The sequence below is a fragment of the Phalacrocorax aristotelis genome, chromosome 9 (genome assembly GCF_949628215.1).
Source record: "Phalacrocorax aristotelis chromosome 9, bGulAri2.1, whole genome shotgun sequence".
Lineage (NCBI taxonomy): Eukaryota > Metazoa > Chordata > Aves > Suliformes > Phalacrocoracidae > Phalacrocorax > Phalacrocorax aristotelis.
In genome coordinates this window covers 25,627,926-25,655,197 of record NC_134284.1, presented here as the reverse complement: position 1 = coordinate 25,655,197, position 27,272 = coordinate 25,627,926, and the positions used below count along the sequence as shown (strand labels likewise).

Sequence of the window (27,272 nt, the reverse complement as noted above, 5' to 3'; positions counted from 1 at the left end):
GCCCTGAAGCTTGAAAGTGTAAAGCTTTCCAAAGCACTCGATTTTATAAAATACTTGTAATTCTGACTATTTTTATTACCCATGTGAAGGCTTCTGCCGGTGTAACTTCAAGGATTTCTAGCAGAATTATTCTTGATTTCTATCCATGTAAGAAGAGGATCATATTCCAGGACTTTTCAGCCTGGGACCATTATATTTTCAATTGGAAGCATCAGCTTTTTGTCTATAGACATTTCCAAGTCTAAATTATTCTGATATTTGAGTTCCACCAACCTATTTCATTGATGTTTTGATTTCTTGGCCTGTTTTAGGATGGAAATGAAAGTTGAAATAACAGGATTCCCTCCAGATTGGAAATTAATGCTTTCTGAGCAGGTCTTATGCAGCATGGGATTCTTTCATTGCCTAATTTAACACACATATATATATATATATATATACATGTCTCTGTAATGAGCACCTTGAGACCCTGAATAAAGTTCGTTACAGTGGAGTGTTCCTTGTAACAGCATTTGGCAATTTACCAGAAAATGGAGAAATGTCCAGTTTTAATCCAGTAGGATTTGTATGGTAACTTAATGGATAAGCTTCATAATGATCAACTTCAAAAAATACCTTGTATGGAATACAATAAATACTTGAGAATAGAAAACTTGCGTATTTACAAGCTAAATGCAGCCTGCAGTGAAGAAAGCAAGAGAAGTAAACCCGTGATATCCAGGTCAGTCTCATGTCCTTGAGATTTTTCTGTGTGGGAATTAGGCACAAGCAGATCTACTATGGCAAAATTAAGAGTGTTTCGAGCACGCTGAGCATCCCTTTTAAGCTCCCCCAGGCAGCTGTTTCACATTCCCCTCTTCTCCCTGCATGCCTCCTCTTCTATCTCTGACGTTTGGAGCTGTTGCTCTGCTGACCATCTTTCCCAAACCGTCTTCTCTGCCTTGCAGACCTTTCTTTAAACAAAGACCTACCTGTCTATCTTTAAACATTTAGTTCAAAACCTTTGTCTCACATTTTAATTTCCCCTCTTCCCTCTCTTTCCCTCCTATCACCAGGCTTTTTAGGACTGTGGCACCTGCTTTTGGGAGGAACCCTTGGAGGCAGACAGGGAGAGCAAGAGGGCATCTTCGTGGCTAGGAATACACAGGAGAAAGTAATTTAACTTTGCCTCTTTCCCTCCGTCTAATACCAGAAGCTTTCTGTTTCTGAATGGAGACAACACTAAATTTTCTCTTCTGGTGTATTCTGGTTGCATGATAGCTTAAACGTTCCTGTCCCTGGGGGTCAGTGGGGACAACGGGTGTTGAGTGCCCCTGAAAATCCTTCTTAGGAAGCCCTGCCTGGAAGGGCTGGACTAGATCAGGCTTGGCCCCACAGGGCTACAGATCGACTCTGAATTGGGCCTGGATGCACCTGACATATGCTGACCCAATGGCTCAGCTAGTCTTTTGCTATTTTTGTCTTTTCTTTAGGGAGACAGCTTGACTGCTTAACACAGTGCTTAATTCTCAGGTCACGATCTGCATGTCTTCAGGTCATAGGGGAATTTTGGCTTGCCAAGTGTTAAACCTTCTGTGTTTATAAGCATTAAACCTTAATGTGGTTACTGCTCACTGCTCTATGTGTTTTGTTTCAGTCTTGTGAAGACTATGACATATAGCTTAAGGGCACTGCAGACAGTAACTAAAGCTTTGTTTAAGACATCACAGCTAAAAATGTTTCATGCTACTAACACATTATGGTAATGTGGGACACTTTATGCTGTGTAAATATAAAACTTGCATGTTACGAGAATGAGATATTTTCTATTTTCTTGCCAAGGGAAATATTTAATTAATTTTTTTTTAAATAATTTTGATTTGTACATCATTAAGAAACCACCATATTTTGTTAGCTTTTGTGTGAATTAGGGGATGGAATCTTAAATTTATTTTAAAAATAGAAACCACATCATGCAACCATTTCTACACGATGTGGGAGTGCTGACCTCTTTAGTCACTTACAAAGCACAGCATGGCTGAGTAGGGATGTCTGGTTAGCTTTTCCACTCGCTGCATTGCTGACAGCCTGCAGGTGAATGACACGTGGGGGACACACACTCTTTTCAGTCTTCCCACCTTCTTACTTATTTCTCTGATAGCTTTGGATCAGCACAAAGTTCTTGTTCCACCTGAGCATCTGCTGATCTCAGTGATCTGCTGAAGTCAATCAACCTTTGCTGACCTCAGTGATTTCCTTAAGAACTATCATGTATATGGAGACTTTGCTGTCCTTAAGACTTATATTTTAAGGGCCTGTCCCAAAACTCACTGAGTCGATGGCAAGACTTTAACTGAACTAAATAGCTTTAAATTGAGTCTTATTGCAGAATTTGCTAGTGTAATACAATGGGGATTTTGCATCCTGGCATGTTTTAGGCAGAAGTGTCTTTCTGCTTCCGGACAAAGAAGGTAAAGCTGCATTTGTGTGGTACAGCGGATCGGTTCCTGATGTAGCTCCAGGGAAGCACTCATATGTGAGAGGCCATGAACAACTCTTCTACAAGCATTGAGAATTGTTTAAAAAGCCACTTGGCTTTTTAAAGCTTTTTAATCTAGTTACAAAAATGTGTGCAAATCAAGGTAAATGGAAACAAACCAAATACTGAGCTATTGATTTAATTTCTATCCAGAGCATTGTAATAAATAAAGAAGGAAGAAAATGCCTACCTACCAAAGAACCATGCAAACATACTAGGTCTTGTAAGTTCATGTTTGCCTGGACTCCAACCAATGCCAGGTTGCACGCTATAAATTTGCAGGTGGTATTTCTGTTTGGTTTCATCCAGACCTCCAGAGCTACCCCTTCTCTAGGTGGAGGATCTATGAAGGTATTACTTTATTTAGCTATATGAGAAGGTCTTACACACACACTTGGATGAGGTCTTGCTGCAAAAAGCAGTGGTTATTTTGCCTTGTATGTATTTTTAAGGGACAAGACCTATATAACAAGGTACTTTGCTCTTTCGTTGTTATGGAGCAATTGCTGGCACGTTACAATGTGTTATTATAGGAAGCCAAATTCTGATCTCATTTGCAAGTATGCAACCTTTATAGAATATAAGAGGCTCAGATGAATGTAAATGAGAGAATAAGTTTACTTCATTCTTTAGAAATTTAAAGCAAAGTACAATCATAGAAAAGCAGGGGTGAAAGAATCCTCGATAGATCCTCAAACATTGGGTATGGATCAAGGTAGGACCAATTATGTTTGTATCATTCCTGTCAGCTGTTCATTTAAATTGTACTAGAAGATAATCCAGTATGGGAAACTCCACTCCTTCCCCAGATGATATACTGCAGTCCTTCACAGCTAGGTTTTCCTTAGGTCAAACCTGAATCTTCCCTATTGCAATCTTAATCCCATTCGTTTTGTCCTATCTATCATGCAATACTACTGATCTGATTTTTATTTTGCTAGGAATAGTTTCCTGTGTTTTCTACCTGGAGGTGTTCACAGATGTGTTTTCAAACAGGACAACTGTAATTTAATTAAGGTGCTATGGGGCAACTAGAATAGAAACTATTACATCTACTAACAACAGCCATATCTCTGCTTATCTGTGTAATAGAAAAACAATTTAATTAAATGTGTCTGCTTAGTCAAGTGGGTTTGCAGTCTGAGTTTGCCCTTCCTGTTAATGGAGCCAAATTTGTTTATTTTTGGGGATTCCAGAAGTTCACGTAACCATTTTCCAAGAATGGCTGCTGTCAGCAGAACGATAGTAATATTGAACCATTTGTGCTAGGTCGTGACAAGGATTTCCATTCCTGAAGAGATAGCAAATGAAAGGCAGGAGTATGTGCAGTTACAAACCGAGGTGGGCATGTACAGTGTTGATGAACGTGAAGAGGACAGAGGAGCTTTTTAGAGACCAGCCAGCCAACAGAGACAAGGGGATTGTTCAAGGTAGGGCACCACAGACTTGCAAGGAGATGAAAACTTTGTCCCTGTAAAGGAAACTTTCTGAAAATGCCTCACTGTTGGCTCTACTCCACTGACATTAGTGAGACTGGAAGACATAGGAATAGCCTAAAGGATTAAAAGCACAAGTGGGAGTTCTCTGCTGTGCCATACTGGTGGAGTTGGAGAAGCGCTCACACCAGTGGGAAATCCTTAGCAAATATCCCTAGTGTAGACAGGGCCCCATGGAGCCATTAGGAGTTAAATCTGCAGGAAATAAAAAGAGGGGGGAGGGAGTGTGAGAGATGCAGTACAGACCGTTCTTAATAGGAGTAAAACTGCACATAGCCCAGAATACAATATACGGAATATAATTGAAAAAGATGTTTTGAATGAACAATAACCTTTAAATTCTTTAGTGTGTGTTCTCTGAGCTGTAGAATGTTCTGATTGTTAAGGCAATTAGCTTTTAAAAATAGTTATTTTTTTTAGATTTTAATTACATGCTGCATTTTGCCTTTGTTATTAGATGGGGTCAGTAAGGTTACTGAAGTAATTATTGCGCTCTGCTTGGCACTGGTTAAAGCATAACTAGAGTAACTGCATTCAATTCCGTATGAAAAAACGTGGACAAATTGAAGAACTTAGAGGAGTGGAAGAAAGATGGTAAGAAGTTTGGCATTCAGATCTAAGAGGAAAGGTTAAGATAACTTGGCACCTTTAGCCTAAAGGCAAGAGAAGAGTGTGGGGAACATAATAACGGGAGACATAAAGGAATGTTATAAAGAGGACAAGGATCAATTATTCTCATTAGTCAACAAGGATGGGACAAATAATTGGCTGAAGCAGAAGGGAAGTTTTAGGTTAAATATTAGGCAAAACTGTAGAAGAACTGTTAGGCAGTTGGACAAGCTGCCAAAAGCCATTGGACAATCACTGTCATTGGAGTTATTCAAGGCCAGACACCCATCTACAGGAACAGTTATAGAATAATTAAATCAATCCTGCCACAGGCAGAGGGGTGGGCAAGGGGTCCTTCCAGCCTCTGTGACCAAGATTTTGTTATGGATCTACTTTTTCAGGATTCCTGCCCACCCCCTGTTTTGTAAACTATTGAGTCTCCTTTAGCCTCCACTAAAATCAAGGGGTAGAGCAACAGTTTAAAGCTGCTCTTTGTAGGGTCAGCGAACATGTGAGACATAAAATTATCCCCTGATCTGTGGCCATGCATTTCTTTTTACAGCTTCTTAGAAGCAGACTTCCTCTCTTCTGTGTGTCTCTGCTTTGTCCCTTTGAAAATATGAGCTCTGGGAGAATAAAGTAGTAACTAAAAGAGAGTAGAATGGCTTTGGACTTATTCAGTGCTATTCACTACTTTATGGCAGCTTTTAGAAGTTGAATTGTAAATAACCTCTGTGTTTTATTGACAATATGCTCCTCATCTTCCCTACTACTTATATGGAAGAAACTGATCACGCTGAGTGCAAACTCTGGCTTCCTGGTGTCAGCAGACCTCTTCCCATGGATTCTCTGAGATTCTAAAACCAGAGCAAACCAGGAGTAACTCTACAAAAAGTTGCTCTGGTACACAACCGTTACCAGCCACATTTGGCCGAAAGATTGGCCTGGGCAGGTTCTCCTTCCAGCTGCATGGTGAATGTCAAAGATGGCTCCAAATATTGTTCACTGCATTTGCAAGTGGAGCAGACAGGTTTTGGAGGTACATCATGCTGTTTTCTGTGCATCCAAGATTAGAATCTCGTTCCCTGATGGACAAAAATGAGGCGACTTACGTGCACTCTGAAAGGCACTGCAGAGATGATATAAAGGGCAGTGAGCTAGTTTGTATTGCTAATTGTGGCCTTAAATTGGTAATTACATATGCAATTATAAACCATGAACCCAGCCTGTTTATTTTTTCCCTCTAGTGCTAATGAAAAACAAAGTAGTCTTAGTGCCTTGTGAGATCCCAAATGCAATGCAAGCAATCATTCGGCTCACTAACTGGAAGGCAGAGACACAGTACAACATTGCTTGGGCTGGAAAAAAAATAAAAAAGAAAAAAAGAGGGCTAGTGGAAAGGTTTTAAATCCCCAGAATAATGGCAAAATGCTTATATTTGCTAAGCCTGAAAATGCTGAGCAGCCCCTTGTGTCTGGAATGCCCTGTGTGGCCGTGCTCTGTCCAATTCTAGCCAGTAACATTATTTCAGAGATACAGGGACATGTCTGCCATGGAGATTACCTTTCTTCGCTGAATCAAGAGACTAGAAAACAGTCACAGAGCAGGAGATGCCATTGCAATGTGATGTGCGACTCCATGGGCAAAATAAACAACCCCATGACCATAACCGTGAGATGCCTTCACCAAGCTCCATCGCTCTTTTTTTCTCCCCACTCCTGTTTCTCTTGACATAAAGCAAAGGGTGCTGGGGTGCTTTGAGCGGTGGTGGTATGTGAGGGCTCCCTGTGACTTGGGAGCCCTGGAAAGGCAGAGCTGGGAAAAGTCCTCCCTGGGGGACCTGCAGTGGTTCTGTGTGCTGGCTGGTTACTTCCAGCCAGAGGGCACGAAGGGCTGATGGGCACCCAGCTTGCTCCCCATCATGGCCCTTGTACGCCCAGGGGCTCCATGAGGAACCACTGCCATCTCATCTCTAGGCTTCACTCTTCCTCACTCCGAGGCTGCTCAGATCATCTTCTACAAAGCGTGGAAAGAGAAAGGGGAGATGTTTTACGCAGGCCTGTTTTTCTGCTCTTGTGGAGTCAAAAGAGACCATTTCATAGAATTGACTCTATTTCTTTTCTAAAAGCGGATTGTACTTTTGATGAATAAGTAATATTTAACATCTATTAAAAACAAGCAAACAATGATCTTAAAATTTAGTTATCCTTGGCAAGATTATTGATACATATATGTCTAATAGGTCATGCATCTAAGCTGAGGGGGGGAATGAACCTTTTCTTCTGTAATGTCTATTAATGAGTCTACGTGCAAAACTTCATCCAATGGTTTTTGGAACTATAAACCCTTCCTTTCTTGGCTTAGTTCTTCAGGCTCTGCTAACTCTTTTTTTTTTTTTTTTTGCTGCTGTCTCATCCTGGACTAAATCACATGTGAATGTGAGGGGGAAGAGTACCTTCACCACCCCTTCAGTGCTGAATCGAAGCAGTCTGGAAGGCCAAGAGGCCAGGCATTTCTACCTAAAAAGTGGTTGATGTATTAGTGTGGACAGCAACACAGTCCTAACACCACTGGTACTTAATAACTCAAAGCTGCTTCGTGTGGCCGTGCTTTTTCTGCTTGTGGGTCTCCTCGCCTGCTAGCACCACTTTGTAACCTCAGGCACCCTCAAGACCCAACCCCCTCACTTTTAATTCATTGGGGAACTTGTGACATAACAGCATTAAGACTCTGCCCGCTCTGTTTTTTTCTGCAATGGGGGTGTTTTAAACAATATTCTTGCTACAAAGTTGAAAGAGTAGAGGAAGAAAATCAGGCATGACTTTGGGGTACTGCAAACCAGTCATAGGAAACTCACTCTAGAGATATCTCCAGAGACTAGTCAAGACAAAAGTTACAGCACAAGCATTTGGAAGGGGGCCACTGCAAACAATTTGTCCTCATTCCAGTTGAGCAACTGTAAGCAGGGACATTTTCAACACAGGCCATTTAGGGACAGAAGGAAAGATTGGATGGCACTAAAAGAAACTACACAAATACATGGTGATAGGATGACTCGGCCACCCGCCACACATACTCTGCTGCTTCATTGTTCTTTCTCCTATCATCCCGACATCTGAAAAGGTCCCACCCCGGCACAGCAGCACGGCACAGTGGAGACCAGCATAAATTAACTTCAGGTGACAAAATCACCTTCCTTGGCTGGCCTTTGTTTAGTGGGGAGGGCAGGGGTTGTATATGTGGCAGGAGCTGAGGACAAAGGGGTAAAAAAAGATTTTGCTTGTCAAAGTAAGCAATATAGCAAACACAGGGAGAAAGATGCTTTTCTCTGCTGTGGCATATTTTGCACTGTGAGTCTGGGGTTTAAAGGGCTACAGTCATCCTGCTTTTTGAGGAAATGCTTGGATAGAATTATTCCAATTTCTTTAATCCTTCTCTTCCCCCTAATTTACAAGCCGTTCTTGCTCCGCTATTTTCCCCAGCATGCCAAAGACACCATACCTTTCCATGGAAAGTGTGGCCTGCCCTCTCTGATTTTGTATTCATGCTGCATAAATAAGAACAAGACCTCACTCCAGCACCGCGGCATGGGGTGGGGAGTTGGATGGGAGGATGGTGCATGATAGAAATATTATGTAAGCAAGGTCTGAATGTCTGCAGCCCCAGCTCTAGACAGCCATTGTCCACAGATATTTTAAAACTGCCTTTTTTATTTTTTCTTCCCCTTCTAAGCACCACATCACAATACAGTTTCATTCAGTGAAGAGCTGGCATTCGGGGGTTGGATGGCTTAACTGGCCCTTTTTGGGATGGGGTGCCTTTCATGTGTAGGTCACTGCTTTGAATTCTGCCCACATTGTTGGCAACAGGGAGCCCTTCTCTTCTGATGGCAGCACAGCAGCATATGCAAAATTGCTAGGAAGTCTCCGATCCTAGACACCATGTCTAGATCGTAAAAGCTACCGTAACAATTGAGTCTAAATGGCACCCTTCTTGGCAGCTGAAGCAGAGGCTAAGCAATAAAAGGGCTATGGAGAATGGACTACTGTCTAGCATCTATAAGCTAATAGTGAGGAACACTGGTGAGGGAGTGTGAGAAAGTATGCATGGCCCATGAAGGCTCTTTTGGGTGAAGAAACAGGATTTCAGTCTCCTAGGCAGAAAGGCCAACACCTTTCAATAGCAGAAGAATCATTTACAAATGTGAGAACAAAGCCATTGTTAGTCCTCGTGCCTTTAACAATGCTGCTTCCTGTTGGCATCTTCTGCTTACTAATAGCACAGTCCCACGGTTTGTATCTTCACAGTGCTGCACGAGCACTAACTAATTAATCCTTTCTCATCCCTCTGAGGCAAGTAGCTTTTTATTTTTAATCGTCTGTAGTGGAGATGTCTTCCTTAAAACTGTTGCAGGTATGTTTATAAAGGCTACATAATACTGACTACCTAGCCTATGCTAACCTTAGGTTTTCTGCATTTGATACAGCTATTCCATTTCAGGTAGGATACACGCAGTTATATATTTTGCTGAACTGAGGTCTTAATTAAAATAAATGAGAACTAATTCTTGGAAAAAAACTCTGAGCAGGGCAGGGTTTCAGTATAATGATACAAAACAAACAAACAGCCCCTCCTTTCTGCCCCCCAAACAAATCAACTCCCCTCCATTGGAATAATATCTGGCTGTTTGACCTTATTTATTCAGATGCTGACTGAATCACCATCTGAGCAAGTATTCCCTCCTACACCTGCAGTACTTGGGGTTATAGTTCTCCTTGGTTTTCTGCGGCAATAAGAGCTCAGTGTTACTTGGAGCCGTCTCCATCTGGCAGGCCATGAAGTCCACAAAAGCACAGAGGTCTTTCTGTAAAAATGGAGGCAGCCCAGATTGCTTTCTCTTTACACAACATCTCAAGAGGACTCCGGACTTCTCTCTTCTGCAGTTATAGTCAAGTGTGCAGTCTCTTTCCCTCCTATCTACTTTTTGTGTGATGACCTCTTCTTGGGGTAAAGAACTGCGTGGGTGAGTTTGGGGGAGGGGTTGTTCTTCTCGAGAAAGCCAAATTGCAGGATGCAGCACATCTTGAGCTTGGCAGCCTTTCTCACTTCCCCAAGAGGCAGCTGAAGGGCCCAAGCAGGGGTAAGACGTTATCAGCTCACTTCTAGCGTGCCAGAGCATATCCTTACACACAGATAGTAACACACTGTGTGCACCACAGTTGACCTTCACAGACCAAAGGAGATCTTTCTGTGGTGGCTAAGGGAATATCTCATGTCATCTGTACGCTTTTACAAGGCTGAGTACTTAACAAATGAGTAGCTCTGCAGTGTTAGCCATAAAGCGTGTACAAAAGTGAAGGCAGAAGTTAAACATTATGTTATCTGCCAGTCATTCATTGTTTGGAGGGAATATCCCAAGAGCATGGCTGAGCGTTGGTGTCGTAAAGATCTATACATTGCTGTTGGAATGGGGTCATTTGTCACCATCTGGGATTATACCACTAGCAGTATATGAGCGTATTCAGACTATTATGCAGCTCCAGGTTTCAGCCATATGGAAAAAGTGTAATGTAGTGAGAAATTCAATCTTTTAATAGAATCCAGAGCACCCTCCAGAATGTTTTCCTTAGTTTTATTTCTTTGCAATGCAGGCTTAATAACCACTGATGTAGCATTTAAATTGGAAGAGATGCGACATCTAGATAAGCTGGGAGATCTGCTGATACCAACTGCCTTCTGATAGGAAAATCCCTTGCTGTTTCAGTGGAAAAACCCGCCAGGCTTACTAGAGCCAGAGGAAGGGTATGGCATAGCTGTGGCGTGCATTAACCTCTTTTGACTTTTGTCTCTGTAGACACCCAGAGGGCTCCCTTATTCCAAAAGAAATATTTTCAAGTAATTTTCACTCTGGAAATTGTCTTTGCACTCACCTCTTTCATGCATTGTTCATGCAAAATGCTAAAAGCATAAAAGAATTGTGACTTGTGACAGGATGCTGATGGTGCACAAGTAAACAGGAGTCCATGTCTCCTTCCCTATCATCTACCCCTCTTTATAGACTACATTTGTGATAAAGTGGCCATGTCAATATGACTTCACTGCTTGTAGGAGACTAGGCTGGCCTGTTTAAATCCAGCAACGACTGTAAGACACCAAAATGCTTATACTGATGAGCTCAGAAGCCAAACCTGCTTTTCTGTAGTCTTGCCTGGTGGTGCCAGGCCAGCTTTCCCAGTGCTGGATTGAGTGTATGAAACTGGATGCTATATTGTTAAGGATTTGGAGTGATGGTGAAACTGGGAGGAGTTTCTCTAAAAAATTAGCTCCAATGATTGAGAAGCAATGATGTCTGGACCAGACTCTGCTGCTGGCTGAGCATCCACAGGAGCGTCTGAAGGAATTTGATGTAATTCTGAGCTTGATGTCTCCAAAAAAAGATGTTCCTGAGATGTACCTGACATGGCATTGTAGCCTAATGCCAGAGAAATGCAAATGTTCTCTGAAAGAAATGGTAGTGTTTTCTGAGGTCAGGAGCAAATAATAAGTGTTGCTGTCTGGGAAAGGTACAGATAGCTACAGCACACTGCAAAAAACTACATTATGGCTATATCTGGTTTAAGTGCTACATAGTTCTGTGGGCTGTTAACAGATGTTGCCAGAGCAACTTGTTATGACAAGTTGTGTTGCATTTCTGAACCCTGTAATGTTACTGGCACCACCTCCTCCATTTCCGAGTGAATGGGAGTTAACTTCGGTTGAGATAGGTTCGCAGCCCATCCCAAACAAATATTCTTGAAGCTTCATATGAGAAACTAATGAGATTCTGAGTTAAGTTCAATGTGTGCGACAAATAGTCCTTTGATAGCCAGATCTTCCTCATCACTGTACAGGTCCATAGAGCTGGTCAGGATTTTTTTAATAGCTACATTTTTAGGGCTAGACCAGGGGAGGAAATGACAGTGGGGAGAGAGTACAGATTGGCAGAAAATGGGGGAAGAGGGCTGAAGAGAGGCAGAGAAGCTCTGCAAAACAGCCAGCAACTAAACTAGTAGTGCGGCAGCCCCATGCCTACATCTATGTTCTAAATCAGACAAAGGAGGGATTTGTGTCCAGGTGGGTAGGCTAGTTGCAGTGTAATTGGATTTGGTTAGGTAGATGCCTCTGTGTCTCATTTTTTTGTAGAAAAGTTAACACTCATCTCCATTGGGTCCCAGGAAAATATTTTAGAAAACTGATTTTTTTTTTTTAAATCAACCCAGTTACAGTTGTATTAGCCAGGTTATTTTCTCACCTTATGAAAACTCTGCAAGTAAACTCTTTGGGAGAGTATATGAATGATATGGTACATGATATTTCAGCCTATCAGGCTAGTAGAGGATGACCTTTTCACATAGTGAAACAGATAAATCAAAGGCAGTGATGTAGGGCAGCAGGAAAGACTGTGGAAAAAAATCCTAGCGTTTTGTAGGTCAGCGGAAAAAACCCTGTATTGTGTTGCTTAGTTACTTTTCTTTCCTACTGATGCAAAAGAGAAAACAATGCACAAGATCACCTCGAAGAAGATTCTGACTTCATTGGCCATTCCTGGTGAGTAGCCAGAAATGAGGAAGAATGTACAAAGGCTACTTCCAAAGGACAGCAGTGGGAATGGGTGCAGCGCATGACAGCCACCATTGGCCAATCTTTCTTGGTTTGTGTGAATAAAAGCAAAGTGTAATTGTGATGTAGCCCTTCTTCATCTCTTGATTACTTGACAGAACAATAACACTGAAAAGATAAATGAAGTGATAAAATAAACAAATCCTCTAAAGCTTTTATAATCTAGTTGATTCTTTACGCCCAAGCACAGCCTGCCCAGTGGCAAGATGGGGAGTCATAGTTTGTCAAAAACAACAGTCTACTGAGCCTGGAGAGAAAAATGCTTTGAGCGAAAGGAAATGGACATTTCAATCACTTTGGAAAAACTGGGCCCTTGGTCTCTCTGTGTATTTGATATGATAAAAATAACTGTGTGACATGGTTTGTGATCAGGAGCCGTGCTGATCATGGCTGGTCAAAGCCAGCAAGAAATGGCTTGGGCCATTACTGCCAAGAGGATGGGCTGATGTAGGCTACAACTGAATTACTCCAAAAATCAAATAACCCTGTGGGTCTGATCTGCAAAAGTGCTGAAGTAAATGGGAGTTGTGGTTGCTCAACACTTCCATGGATCAGGCTGCTCTGTCCTCATTAGCCACGCTACTGCTAACTCCTATAAATCCTGCAATTTCTCTTCATGCAGACAACTTATCGTGCAGGAGTATCCCAACACCTGTCCTCTGCTGATATCCTGCCACCTCCCAGCTGAGCTTCAGCCCTCATCCTGGCTCAGAAACTGCCCCAGCTGCTCTGAGAAAAGAGAAGGGTCTTAAAAGGCAGCTTCTGCACTGGAGTGGGGCAGAGGCCCTCCAGAGGTCTTGGCAAATCCTGCAGTCCCTTGCAGAATGAAAGCCCCTGAAATACTTTCACAGCATTGGTATTCATTTTTGGTAGCCTAACATCTGTGGATGCCTAATTTTACTAATCCTGCCTGTGACTAGCTCAGGCAGGCTGGCTGATGCATTCGCAGAAAGATGGAGCTAACATGTGCAAGGTCAGGAAAAAAGCCAAACCCTCAACAGACCAATGAAGTTAAATGAGTAGGTTTCTGGGATTTGGATATGTCACGTCTGCCATCTAGTTACTAGTCAGGGCTTGTTCCATGTAGACAATGAAGAGTAAATAATCCAGTACCACATCAAAGGGGAATAAATTTACTGGGACTTTTGACAAGCGAGAGAAAGACTTTCAATGGTATTTAAATTGAGGTGCTTGGAAAATAGTATGATTAATAATGAAAATAAAAATATGTGAATTTCTGAACTTACTTTATTTGGCTGTAAAAATAATTGTATATGCTAAACTAATAGATAGGAATACAAGAGATGAAGTATTACTGTAATAATGGAGTTGAAAGCTCTGGGTCCCACTCTCAAATACAATGTGGTCATTAGCATGAAGTCCTCTTGGATTGAGATGTGATCTGGTAAAAGTTTGACCAGTGAAGTAGAAGCCAGGACATCATAAATTCTGTGCTATTTTGTTCTTTGATTGGTTGGGTAAGGCACAAATTGGCACAAAGAACCACTTTCAATCTCAGTTTACCCATCTGTAAATGGAGATATATCACAGTGATGTTATCAGACTTAATTATTGTAATTTATTTAAAGCTTCTCAGGTGTAAGGTATTATAGAAAAATACAAACTTTATTGTTCCTAATGTAAAGGACTATATGAGATTTTCAGTATTCGTAATCTTGTATTTCACCTGCAACTTTAGCTGTGAATAATCTTTGCCTTTACACACACACACACATGTGTTCTAGCTGAAAAATAACATTCTCTTTGCTTTCTAACAAAGCTTTCTGTAGTGTGGTTTGGCATTCAGAACTAAGGCTGCAGTTCTGTTGAGCGCTGATTTAGTTTAAATCTTCAATTTAATTAGTTGTTTGAGCCATGTAAGATGCTGATTTGCTGGTTGTTATAAAATAGTTAAAAAAGCTGCTTAAAGATATAATACTGGTGAACAGTTTATTCACGATGTAAAAGACCCCTTAATTTACAAATTAGAGTTGTTAATTATAATGAACACTAAATTTTTGCTCAGGAACATTTCATCTTTGATTTTAGCTTTCTTTACATAAAAGAGGATGCCCATAGCTATAGAAGTACCCATGTTTGTTGTGTATAAAAGGGAGAATGAGTGAAGGGTCTTCTGCTGAACATGCTACTGGTTTTGAAATACTGTGGCTTCTCAGTAGAGCAAGATATTGGGTTTGTGTAAAAAGAACTAAAAAGGCTGGATGATTTTAGTTTCTCTGAGCTCTGGAGGTAGACGCACTCACTGAATAGGTAGGACATGGCTCTGTTGGCCTCAGAGTCTGGCTCAAAGATCAGTTTTCAGTTCCTGGTGTTAGACCAGGTCTCCCCCACTTACTGTCAGACGGTGTCGTGGAGGGGACCTTGTAGCAGGAGCTCAGTGGGCAATAAGGGGGATATGGCAGGGCACCGCACATGCTGCATGTTTCATCAAGCACCATAGAGGGGAATGCAACACACCTATGAAAGAGTGGAGCTGATTCTGCATGGATAAATTTGCATTTTCACCAAAGGTTAAATAATGTATGAGTAACCTGTGGTAACACACTGAAGAAAAACTTGCCTCAATACCCTGCACCGAATACAGGGAATTAGGAGCCAATGCCAGAAGCAGCCAATGTCCCTCTGCTGAGGGCAGCTGTGTTTATCAGGGAGATAGGACAAGTGTCAAAAAGAGACAATACCTCTAGGATATTCACTGCAACCCATGTGCCAGCTCCCTGGCCAGGCAAACTGGCTCAGAGCAGCCCTGTACCTTGGCCTGGGACTGACCGAGGTGAGTTGGCGTCACAGTAAAATTCAAAGACCTGATCTTCCCTGTGGCTTCCTTTGGGATGGCCCTATCTGCTCAGTTTGTCTCTGATCCCAACCCCGCAGCTTTTTTCACCCGAAGCAAAGCTGCCATGGGGTGTACGGCAGGAGGGCTGCTGCAGTCCCTGCCAGGGCTGGGCTCTCCACAAGCACAGGTGGTTGGGGCTGCCCTCACCTCAGATGGGACTGGAGACAGGTGACACCTTCTTCCCTTTCACTGCTTGGAGAGGTCCGTTTTAGGCCTCACTAATTTTAGTCTTATGTAATTCAGTTACTTTAGTGAGGTTGCCTTCTGATTTATATCAGTGCGAGTGAACAGAGTAACAACCCTTGAGCTTTTTACTGAAGTATGATGTTACACTATTTCTGGACATCATCATGTGCTGGTTGTGCAATAGATAAGATTAATGCTTGGTAAGTCATTAGTATTTCAGTTCAATTTGTGCTAAAATCATCAGCTACATCCCATTTAGTTTCTAAAGCCTCCTCATTATTGCTGCAAACATCAGACCCATGACCTGCTTTCCACTCCGTGAGAGAGGGATAAGTGAATTTAATGCAATCTCTGCATTACAGAAAGTCTACTGCTGCTCCCCTGAAATCAGGTGGCACTTTATCATTGACTTCAGTGCAGGTAGGATCAGGTCCAAATTTCAAACACTTAATTTTCCAGCAGAGAAGAGTAAGGCTTAAACTGCTGCACTTCTTTGGCAAATAATGAATGGAACCTCATTATCTCCGTTAGGACGTGACTTTACAGATGATTACATGCTGAAAGTATGCCACTGATAGACTGGCTCTATCCTGAACTGTGAAACTTGCTCAGAGAATCAGACACTGCTAACTTCCAAGACATTTCATTCTCATATCATGAATGGTTTTCCAATGAATGGGACTACTGACCTTGATGATCTGGTATCAGCATTTCCATTGCTAGGTACCAGCACAAAGTGATGCTGTGACTACTGAGCATTATTCCTGCATTCTTTTCAGATGAAAAGTCATCCACAGTAGCATTTACCAGAATTTCTCTCCTTGTAAGATATTATTGTGACCCTGTTCATTTACAAAGAATTTGATGTTTCTTAAGAAAACAATGTCCAGAACAAGAACAAATGCGTTGCTCTACAAATTTTATGTAGAAGATCTTGGTCTGACTTTCTTCTGAATATATATTTGCTAAACTGTTATAAAGCAAGAAATTAAAAAGAGCACTTGATTAACTTTATCCTTATTGCATATTAGAGGTGAAATACAAATAGCACAGGAATATAAATGGTTTGACCATGATGGATCTTTTTGCTCCGGCCACATATTCCCTGAACTCTACTTTTAAGAGGTATTATGGGGCTAAAAGCAGTAGTCCATGTGGTCTCAAGAGTATCTCCGATGGGTGCTGATAGAAAGCTTGTTTAGAGTACATAAGAGACTTAAAGATTTATGGATTTATTCTTACAAAAGTTTTCTGAGTCAGATAAATACCGTTATTGCTGTTCTGCAGATGGGTAGATTGAGGGACTGGAAGCTTAAGTGGCACGCACAAGATCACCCAGCAAGTCTAGAGAAAATAGGCTGGAACCAGAACGTTTCATTTCTATTTTCATGTTCTGTAAGTGTTAGATCATCTTTCTCCCATGATTAGCTGCTATTCTGGCATGAATTCAGGACCATTATGATAGAGCTATTTTTCATACAATGGGATGAGGCTGCCATGGCTTTAATTACAAGCATGTGTTCACTCTTTTATGGCATTGTGATTGTTATGTAAGGTGATGTGTAAAATTAATGAATTTTAAATTAAGAGTTTACATTACAAACCCTTCAGGCTAGGGAAAATTTTCTTCCTCTCTGACCATACAGCACTTATTAACTTGAAGCCCCAGTTAATAACTCGACCTTGGAACTGGTACACCAGTGCAAGACTAAAAGTAATTATCAGATTATTTTTATTCAAAATAGAAATTGTTTTAAATAAATGAGGAGGAAATCGCACCTTCTGGAATTTGCAGAAAAGATTCAAGTGCTTACTGCTTGCTGATGGGACACATACTCTTAAACTTGAGCTTCGGACTAGGGGCATTCTAAATACATACCCCACAACATATGCTCCTAAATTTTGTAAATCTAACCCAACTCTTTTGGAGAACAATGTGATGATTTCAGAAATGAATAAATGATGGTACATTCATAGCTTCTTTTCAAAGAAAAGAAAGGTAGCCAATCCTTATGACTAATAACTATTATTTAAAGTACAATCTGAGACACTCCTTGTAAAATTTCAGCCAGGGTTTTGGCATGACTTAGTGCCCAAGAAAAGGATATCTATATTGGGAATCAGCTGCTCTTACACAATCTTTGTGATGATTTGGAACAACTTAAAAACAAGGAGTTGATGATATAATACATTCTTTGGATCGGAGATGTTCCCCTTATTCCTGCTTTGAATTAAGAGAATATATTGGTGGTTTAGTTAAATGTCCCTTAGTCAAAATTATATGTCTTTCTTTATCATTCAATTGAAGCCAGATCTGTCTCTTACTGTAAAAAAAATACAGGTGTGAAGAACTTTCAGCTGCTCTAAGCTTTAGGTCATTTTTATATTGCAGTGTATTTCAACCTGTGGTCTGCAGACCACCAAAGACCTGGGGAGTGTCTGCTGGAGGTCTGCAGAGGAGCTGGCTGGTCAGATAAGAACATCTTTTTTTTTTTTCCCCACCTCCAACAGCTTAATGATGTTACAAGTAACTAAAAATCCATTAAATATTTCCCAGCTAGAACTTTTAAATGTTAACAGTTGTACTTGCCTCAGGGCTGTTACTCAGCCACCAAAACCAGGAGGTGGCCTGTGTGATCAGGAGGCAGGGGTAAGTCCCAATGACAAAATTGATGAAGATGCTGTCTGTAGTCTGAAATGCTTTAAGAATCTCTAGCCTATGTCATGCTTTAAAACCAATTGGTAAGTGCAAACATCTGACTTCATCAAGTGACTGAGGTGTATTTATATCATTGTGAGAGTGCAGGTGGGGCTTTGATGACTTGTAATGGCTTTTTCTGATGTGATACTGTCAGTATGCAAGTTGTTCAGGGGACTTGCTGCCAGTAACATGCCCTACAATAGCTAATAATCACCGTACTGAAAAGGACAAGTAAAACTATCTATTTCTTTAACCTTGAATAGCCAAATAATAAAATAAAGGTATGATATGTTATTTCATCACTTAATAGAACACCTAATCTATTTTTTAAATCTGAAAAACTTATAAATTATACAAGATAACAACTGCTAGTTATAGTAGTATAATGCATACTCTGCATTTAATTAATAATTGTAAACACATGATGAGTCAAAAAGTTAGTCTACATTTTGCTCCTTTGAAACTCCATTCAGTGTGTGCCACTCCTCCAGTGTGGAAGAGAAATAACCCAAAGTAAAATTTAGCCACCTATATGTGTGGCATTTCTAGATCTGGTGTTCCAGAAAGCTTTGCTGTTGAAGGTGCTATTTTCCCACTAAATCTAGAAGGCAGAAAACTCTTTCACTCACGTTTTCTTTATGAGGCAGAGAGCTGGCAACAGGGAGAAGAATGGGTTATCAAAATATATTTTGCTATGGAATATGCTTATAAATCAGAGATTTCACAATGCTGCTTATACAGAGTTATGATTGCCATCAATTGTCTGTTACAACTGGGACTCCTAAAAGGATTTGTCACTGAAATTCTTGAGGCGAGAATAATCTTTAGCCATTTTTAAACTGATGCAATACAAAATTACAAAGGAAAATAAAACACAGTTAAATCCTGGACAAAGAAATAGAACTCAGGGAGTCCACTCTAGGTGACTTGTCTAAAAGAAAAAACTGATTTCAATCATGAATTGCTGAAACAATTAGTTAAAGCCATTACTTGGGAATCAATAGAAAGAAACTGTATCCATTTGCTCGATCCAGCAATTTAAATTTCTCGGGGTCGGAAGCACTTGATGCCATGAATAAACTGTGAAATGTATCTTTAAAATGAAGTTTTTAATTAGAACTGGCAGTTCTGAACCTGTTGTTGGCAGGAGCCAACCTACTGAAAAAGAGCCCGATGCAATAGACTGTAAAGTGTGTCTGCTTGCTGCTTTAGCATTTAACAATTAAAAACCAAAACAATCAACCTTTAAAACCGAAAGTTGTGCTTCAACATCAGCATTCAAAGATTTTTGTTCTCTGTGGTTAAAGAAGTTTGGAATTTTCAACTGTAATTTCTTACAGTAGGTGCCAAATACAGCTGGTTTCCTGAAGGATGAAACTGGTTTTACAGGAACACAAAAAAAAAGAAAAAAAAAAAAAGGAAAGAAGCACCTGCTGTAGTAGACTCAGAGATCTAAGTACCATCCTACAATCCACTGCTGGACTGCTGGTGTGGCTAATCCTTCATTGGTGGTGACCTGATTCAAGGACTCAACCAAGCACGTGCTGACTCACAGTTAGCTTAAATTGCATTGTCTTTATTGGGACATAAGTATGTGCTTAAAGTTGAATATCTGCATTTTAAATAGGGAATAACATGACACCTACTTGGCAGGAATTGCCCATTTATTTTCAAATATGCCTCACTGCATGTTCCTGAGAAAAAGAAGTGGTGCTGACACTTTTAAAAATCCCATTTTAGGATGAGTAAAATAGGTGAATTTGTTGGTTTTTCCCTTCATGAGGGAAAAATATAAAAGTTTATGTTAAGAGCCAAAAGATTAGATGAATGAAAGAGCAAAGTGCCCCATGCCACCTGTCTCTGCACATTCTTCCAAGAAGCATGAGTCCATCTCCCCTTCCATCTGTGGCTTAGGGGCCTTGGTGGCTTCTGCATTCCTCTTCTTTCATGTTGCTCTAACTGTGCTTTAAAAAGCAGAATCCATTTTTTTCCACAGTCCAAGCCTGGTAACCCTGTTGCTGACCTCACCAGTCATGTGCTCAGTGTGAGGATGAGTCATGGTAGTGATGAGAAATCCTTATTCTCTCTAATTTGGCCTTCCCAAGTAAGGGGAGTGGGGGTGGGGTGGGTGGAGAGGGGATGGGGGAGATTCTGATATTTCCAAACTTCTTTGTTGGAAGTATTGTGTCAGTTACGATAACTTGGTGTAGCACATAAATTGTTAGGCTGACTTGCGATTCCCAGCACACCCCTTGTAGTCTAATTGAGGAACTGCATTTTTGTCAGTCACATACCCAGGTGGAAATGCAAGAATGTGAGAAACAATAGGAGTAGGCTAGTACTGAGTCAAAACAGATAAAGCCGAATTGCTTGTTGGGCTGAAAGATGGAGCAAGCAGATGAGAAGCAAGTTGGTCAGGAACCCATTCCTGCCACTGATGGCCATGTGAAGGGTAGGCTTGCTCCTCTTGTTAGTGTGTAAGCAATGGGAGCAGACAGGCAAACCTGCAAGTATGCCATTAATCTTTATGAAAGAAAAAAGATAAGGTCATCAAAATAATACAGTAGTCTACAGCCTGCCGCTGGATTTCAGAGTGAGGAGAGCACCCTACGGATGGATCTGGAGGAAAAATAGCTGGGGTAAAATAAGCCCATGAATAGGTTGGGTGTGAAGTGAGTGGTGCCTGGACTGTGCAGGAGGGAGGACAGCCAGGGCTGCTCGCAGGCTGCCGGCTGCAGGCAATGCTGTGAATCAGTTCAAGATGGCTACCCAAGGGGAGCACTACCCAAAGGGAGTGGTAGGCCTCTTTCTCCTCTGGAGACTTTTATTTGTTCTCCCTTTCTTGGTGATTTCCTCTAATCTGAAGAACAAGATGTCCTTAATGAAAACAGATGTTTTGCTCCCTTGCATATGGAAAAAAAAATAATTCCCCCAAAATAGAATAAACCCAAAGAATGCTGAGATGAGAGATGGGTTTCCACAAAGTCAAGAGAACAAAGCTCTTTGTTAATGCCCTGACCTGGCTGCTCATCTCCCACAGACACACCATGGAAGCTATTGATGCAGAGGTCCACGGTAAGACCTGGGTCTAAGAGCGGGCAAGCTGTGTGCCTCTGTAAAGCATAAACACCACACTGAGCTGGCTCGCAGCTTTCCCCATCCACGCTCTCCCACTGCGAGATCCTGGTCAATGGCAGTTTTTGTCATTGGCTTCGGTGTAACTAGGAATTGGTCCCAGTATTTAATTTAAAGCACAGCACACAAAAAAACAAAATCATAACATCCCTGCTACATTTATAGAGATGCATAAGCCACTGATTAACAAATGGATGATATACTGAACTTTGCTTTACCATCTGTCTTTAATTACATAAAATAACTTGAAGCAATTAACAAGAAAGAAACACTGTGACACAAATAAATAAATCCTATTGATAGAAACAGATGAGGGAATACTTAGGATATTTGAATATATGGATGAAAGTCACTAAAGCTGCATAATCCACACCCAAAGATATTACAAGTGTTATCTAACAGATTTACACTGCCATTGCCAATTATTTTTGAAAAATAATAGTTACCTGTGGAGATGCAGAGAGACAAAAGGAAAGCTCTGTGTGTGTGTGACTAGAAAAGAAAATGTGTGGTCCATCCAACTGCTGTGATGTCTAAGTTTTGTCTTTCACAGATAAGATGAATTAATATCAACAGAAAAATACACAAAGCATGAGGTTTCATTGCTGGGGACCTAAAACCAGCCACATAAGTCTGCATGCTTATAAGTGTTCAGGCACCAGTGGGGATTAGGTTCTTTAACACTTTGCAGGATTTAGGTTCTAAGTCTACTCTTTTAGCATTCAAATATACTTGTTTGCCTTCTCTGGTAAGGCACTTGGAAAAAAATGAGTGCTGTACAATAGCTATTGGGTGATTGCTGAGTGGATTAAGAAATCACTAACTGATAGATGTTAAAAAGTAGCTGTCAGCTCTGAATGAAAGCTCCAGAGTCAGTCTGCAGAAATGGGTGTTATGCCTGGCAGGCTACAGAATTGTCCATAATGATTGAGAGATAAGTACATCCCTAATAAAACAACGCTGGCAAATTAGGGAGGAAATTAAAGTTGGTGGAATGATAAATAAATTATGAAGGTGGAGCAGCCCAAATTTGGTGAGCGGGACCTCATGCACTAATGGTGGCTGTACTGATACACTAGAAATTGTATCTCAAGGGTGGTGCTTGAAAAGGCTTTGATATCATTGTGGGGAAGCAACTGGACACAGGACTTGGTCTGATGTTGCAAAAGAGCATTAATGTAATCTTTGAGTGAGTTAGCAGGGACGTACGTGTTGAGTGTAATGCTGACTATGTGGCAGTGGTGTGTTACAGTGCTGTGGGTGCTAGAAATCTGAAAAAGGGTGGGAGAAAATGCGTAAGAACCACTTGTAGATTGGAGAGTGTGCTTGTCCTCCCTTATCAAAATGAGATGACTGGATTACAGTGTATAATTACAAGAAAAAAGTGTTTTGCATCAGATGTATGTATTACAAGAATCAGTGGGTGGAAATGTAAGCCAAGCAGATTTAAGCAAGCAATGAGGCTTGGATTTGTAGCAGTAAGTGTGATGAACTGCTGAAGCAAACTGCCCAAGAAAGTGATAGTGTAAATATCAAAACTGGACCACTTTCTGGAAAATATATGTCAGCCAAACAGAAATTATTGGGCTTGGTATATGGGGAATAGTGCAATGCTATAGTCTGTGACACTGAAGAGGTTAGACATGATGAGTTAATGGTGCTTTCTGGCCTCAAAAGTCATGAATTAAGGAAAATGTCTTAGACATGTTAGGCCAAATTCTTCTTATTTCATGCAGCTAAGTCACCCACTAATCCCAAGGAAAGATTGAGGCAAATAGTACCAGGAGCAGCAAGCAGTATGGTCTTGGAAAGGATAAAGCATATTAAATGTACCTTTCATGTTAATATGCAACATAATACATTCTGTATATTATAGATTTAGGGACGAAGGCTGCAGGCTATGGTCAGCACGCTCCCAGTCGGCACTTGGCAAGCAAGGTAATATGCATAGTAAGTGAACTGAGAGATAAACAGGCAGGGTGGGAATGTAGGAGGGTGGCTATAGGGAGCACTGAATATGTAATTTGCTACAGTCTCAGGTATTCATGTTGAGAGTAAGAAATTAATTGTTTTGGCGGGGAGCATTGCTGTGTAGACTGAACGGGAGAAAGAATGTAAACAAAGGGCAATGATCAATTGCTCAGTTATCGTAGCTTGTAGAAATGTCTCGTGGGTCATGGCAGGGACTTTTGACAAACATCGTTCTATTTAATATCTCTATGCTAATCTCAAAGCAGAGGTAAACAGCACAATACTGAAATGTGCTGATGATACTAAACCAGGAAGGAATGCAAACAGGAGACAGCAGATAAAGGATATCAAAGGACCGGCAGATATTAGAAAGCTGGGTACAAAATCCCTCAAACAGCTCACAAAAAAACCCAAAGCAAAGCAAACAAACAAACAAACAAAAAACCAAAAAGAAAAGAAGATATATTTGAATGTATGTGTCCTGGCCATCAGTACTGCTGATAGAGTTTCAAGGTATAGTGGACAGCAGATCAGAGGGGAGTGAGGTATGAATTTGCATAGTGATAAAGGCTATGCACATACAGGCATGTGTCACGAAGCAGGGAGGTAATAGTTCACGTGTAAAGCTCTGTGTTATTACACTCAACCCTGTGTTCAGTATTGCCAGCCACTGACTGCCTGGAAGAAGTTGGAAGAAATCCCAAAACAATTCAAAGGCTGGAAAAATCACTTTGGGGGAAAGACTGAGGCTTAAACCCAGTGTCTCATTAAGCACAGACTTAACGTGCATGAGCTGTGCTGCTGATTTACAACTCCCTTTACAGCCTGCTAGGTGGCTCTAACAAAGGAACTACTATCAGCTTAAATGGTGCACATGTTTAAGCACTTTGTTAGACTGGAGCAGAAGGGGCTTGGATAGACCTGTGAGGAAATATGACAAAAGTCTACAAGGCCTTGGCCACTGAAAGGTGCATATTGGCTGCATTGAAATCAGCAGGCAGTCATGTATTTCCATAAGGCTGGGCTGCTGCATTCTTATGCATGGAACAAAGGTCTGCAAAGGCTTAAACCAGCCGGTATTATTTAACTAAAAGGGAGGAAGGCAGCAAACTCAGGCCTTTTGGGTGTATTTTTTTAAGGTGAAAATTGGAAGGCTGTCAGATGGTCTTTCAAGGGGAGTTCATATTGCTGGGGGGTTCAGCGTATGTTTGACTAAAGCACCGGAGAATGCCTATAAAGCAACAGTTTTATGTCTTTACATTGGAAGGCTGGGAGTTCTTCCCTATCCCAAGAATTCCCAATCTTATGGAGTCACCACAATAGCTCCAAAATTCAAGGTGGGAGGAATGGTTCCCTTCTGAGCTCTGAAATAATTTCTGCGACTGTTCATAAAAGAGTTCTTGTGAGGCTGAATTCCTGATGATGATTTTCAAACCAAGGAAAATTAATCTTTAAAGAATAGGGCTGTGAAATGCTGAATTGGGATCACAGATATGGTGGGAATATCTCTTCTGTGTAACTATTTATTGAGCTTATAACTGAGAATTGTCTGAAGTAAAGAGCAGTTTGTTCTATAAGAATGGCTTTTTGGAGGAGTTAGTACTCAATTCTTTTTGAAAGTCAAGAGAAGGTGAATACCCAGCTCCTTAGACTTTTAAACATTGCCACACACCTAGATTATTTTTTTAAAATTTTGCTCAGAAATAGCAGAAAAAAACTCTCTTCTGGAAAAAATTAACATTTCAGTGTTTCACTTAAATAATGATTCTAGACTTTTAATGCAATTAGTATCACACAATTTTATAATTATTACTAGCAAATCACTGTGTAAAAGAACATCTAGTATTTAATTTTATCTTTCAGAAATATAGCAGTGAAAATAAGAACGTTGACTTTGGCAGGGGTTTAGTCTTGGAAAGTTAGCAGGCACTCTTCTGGGCTTCACTAGTCAATACCCATAAGAATTTAACAAAACCCCTGCATAGATTATGAAAAAAGCAACAGGGAAAGACCAAGGGAATGGTGTTTAGAGTAGAGCTTCCCTTTACAAATCTTGATCAAACAAATACTTGAAAGTCATATTTGTCATCACAGGATGGTAGTCAGGATACAGGGTTAAATTATTCACGAGTATCTACAGATCCTTCTCCTTTTTCTTCTTTCTCATTGCCCTTTATAGTCTAGTTTTATACTGCACTGCTTCATTCACTCCTTTGTGCTTTTTCTCTCCAGAGAGGATGTCTCTATAAGCTAGTTCAAGTGACTAACTTGCAACCTATTTCTCTCCTCATAGTTACTTGGTTCTAACATTCAGCACGCAGTCCCCTTTGGATTGCTACAGCAGTTGTTAACATTTTTATGTGTAGTATAGTACAAAAGCTACCAAAAGAGGGCAACATATGAGCCAACAATGAGAAATGTATCCTGACAAGTTTACAGTTGTGTATTTGTGGCACCCTCCCCCCTTTCTTTTTGATAGAGCAGGAAATTCTAGCAAAGCTGGTCAGGAAACAGAATTTCCATTCTATGGGAAATTCCAACACTTGGGAAAAAAAGTGAAGGTGCTGAAGTTTTTACGGATTTAAAATTCAGAGAAAATGTATTTGGCATGATGGAAGTACGCCATAAATGTCAAATCATTCTCACACCAGAAAACCCAAAAGTTATAAGGACATTAAAATATTCAATTTAATAGGAAAAATGTTAAATATATGAATGCTATAAAGTTCAAAACAAAATTAAATGAAACAAGGAACACTTAAATATTTTCACTTTAGGGAAACTAATACTTTAAATATTATTGAATGTAAATATTATTTTAATTTGTCTCCATTAAAAATGTTGTCAAAGTAAGTATGCTCTCAAAAAAGCATGCTGATTGAGACCAAGTTGTATTTTCTGAAAGAGTATGTTTCCTCTGAACATTGTTTGATTTTGTTTCTCTCGGTGAAATGCCTGAGAGAATTTCAGAATACTCTTAATAATCCTGCAAAGGACTGAGGTAAATTGGCCACGTACCAGGACTGTCCGTGATGCTGTGTTTGAGAAGCTAGACTAAGTGCTATCCTGAACGCCAGGCATGTGAGCTCAAGAGCTGGTATACCCTGGACAACACTGAATGTGCACTCATTGGCAAACAGTTTATTATAAACAAAGTTTTTTTTTTTTCAAAGTATTCAATAGTACTCCAAGGAGTTAGACAGTCTTGAACACATGCCAGCATGGCAATGGATACAGTAGGCAAATATAATCTACCTCACTTAGGGCAAATATTTGGCTACAAATGTATTGAAAGCTCTTTAATTCTTTGTACACTTCTATGATGAGAACCAGAGGAAAGGCAGTGGAGATGTAAAGACTGGAGGGTGATTTTTTTTCTTCTCTTATCAGCAGCACAGATAGGCTAGCTGCCAGTCAAATTAAAAGCCTCACTGGAGGAAATGAATGAAGGCCTGTAGGTGTAGAAATCTGATGTTTATACAGCTGCAGCAAGTCCTGCTAATGATCAACCAGAATCAGCCAAGTCTTCATGGAGATATGCAAAATTCTGTGGCAGTGTCTAGGAGGTTGACTACAGAATTTAGGGCAACCTCAGGGTTTTTTTTCCTTTATTTGTCTCATCTCTTCTTTCAAGACTAACTTCTGCTTACTACTTGCCTCTATTATGGCTTAAAATTCTGGAAAGTATCCGGGAAGGAGAGGAGGGCAGATCTATTATCCATCTGGAGGACAACGCAACATTTGGAAAGTTTGGAAGTACTCACCCATCTCGAAGACAGCATGTTCTGCTTGCAGGAGCTATACCTTATCTTCTCTCATTTATCCATGTCCTGCTTTTGCATCTGTATTTCTGTGGATTCCAAAAGAAGGAAAGATTTATTCTTCCTAGCCAGAAACAAGTAGAGGTTCCTGTCTGGAGGGTTTCTCCATTGTCTGATCTATCACATGAACAATGACTTCACATCGTTCACCTGATGAAGGGCTGCAGAACAACAGGGTATAAAATAAGATGTTCAGAATAGGAATGACAGCTGTGCACACTGTCTGTGTGTTTGGATCGAGTGTATCCACTTTAATCACAATGTTTCCAGACAGCTCCTGTATTCTGGATATGCAGGAAGCTATTTATACTCATCTGCT

General features: G+C 40.6%; 1 long non-coding RNA gene across 1 annotated transcript in view; it reads right to left on the bottom strand.

Annotated features, from left to right (window-relative positions):
• Positions 1-26,984, bottom strand: part of LOC142062041 (uncharacterized) — a 41,972-nt gene extending 14,988 nt beyond the window's left edge. The window contains exon 1 of the long non-coding RNA XR_012662357.1: positions 26,897-26,984. This is a non-coding gene — a long non-coding RNA (uncharacterized LOC142062041). The remainder of the gene's footprint in view (positions 1-26,896) is intronic.
• Positions 26,985-27,272: the final 288 nt, after the last annotated feature.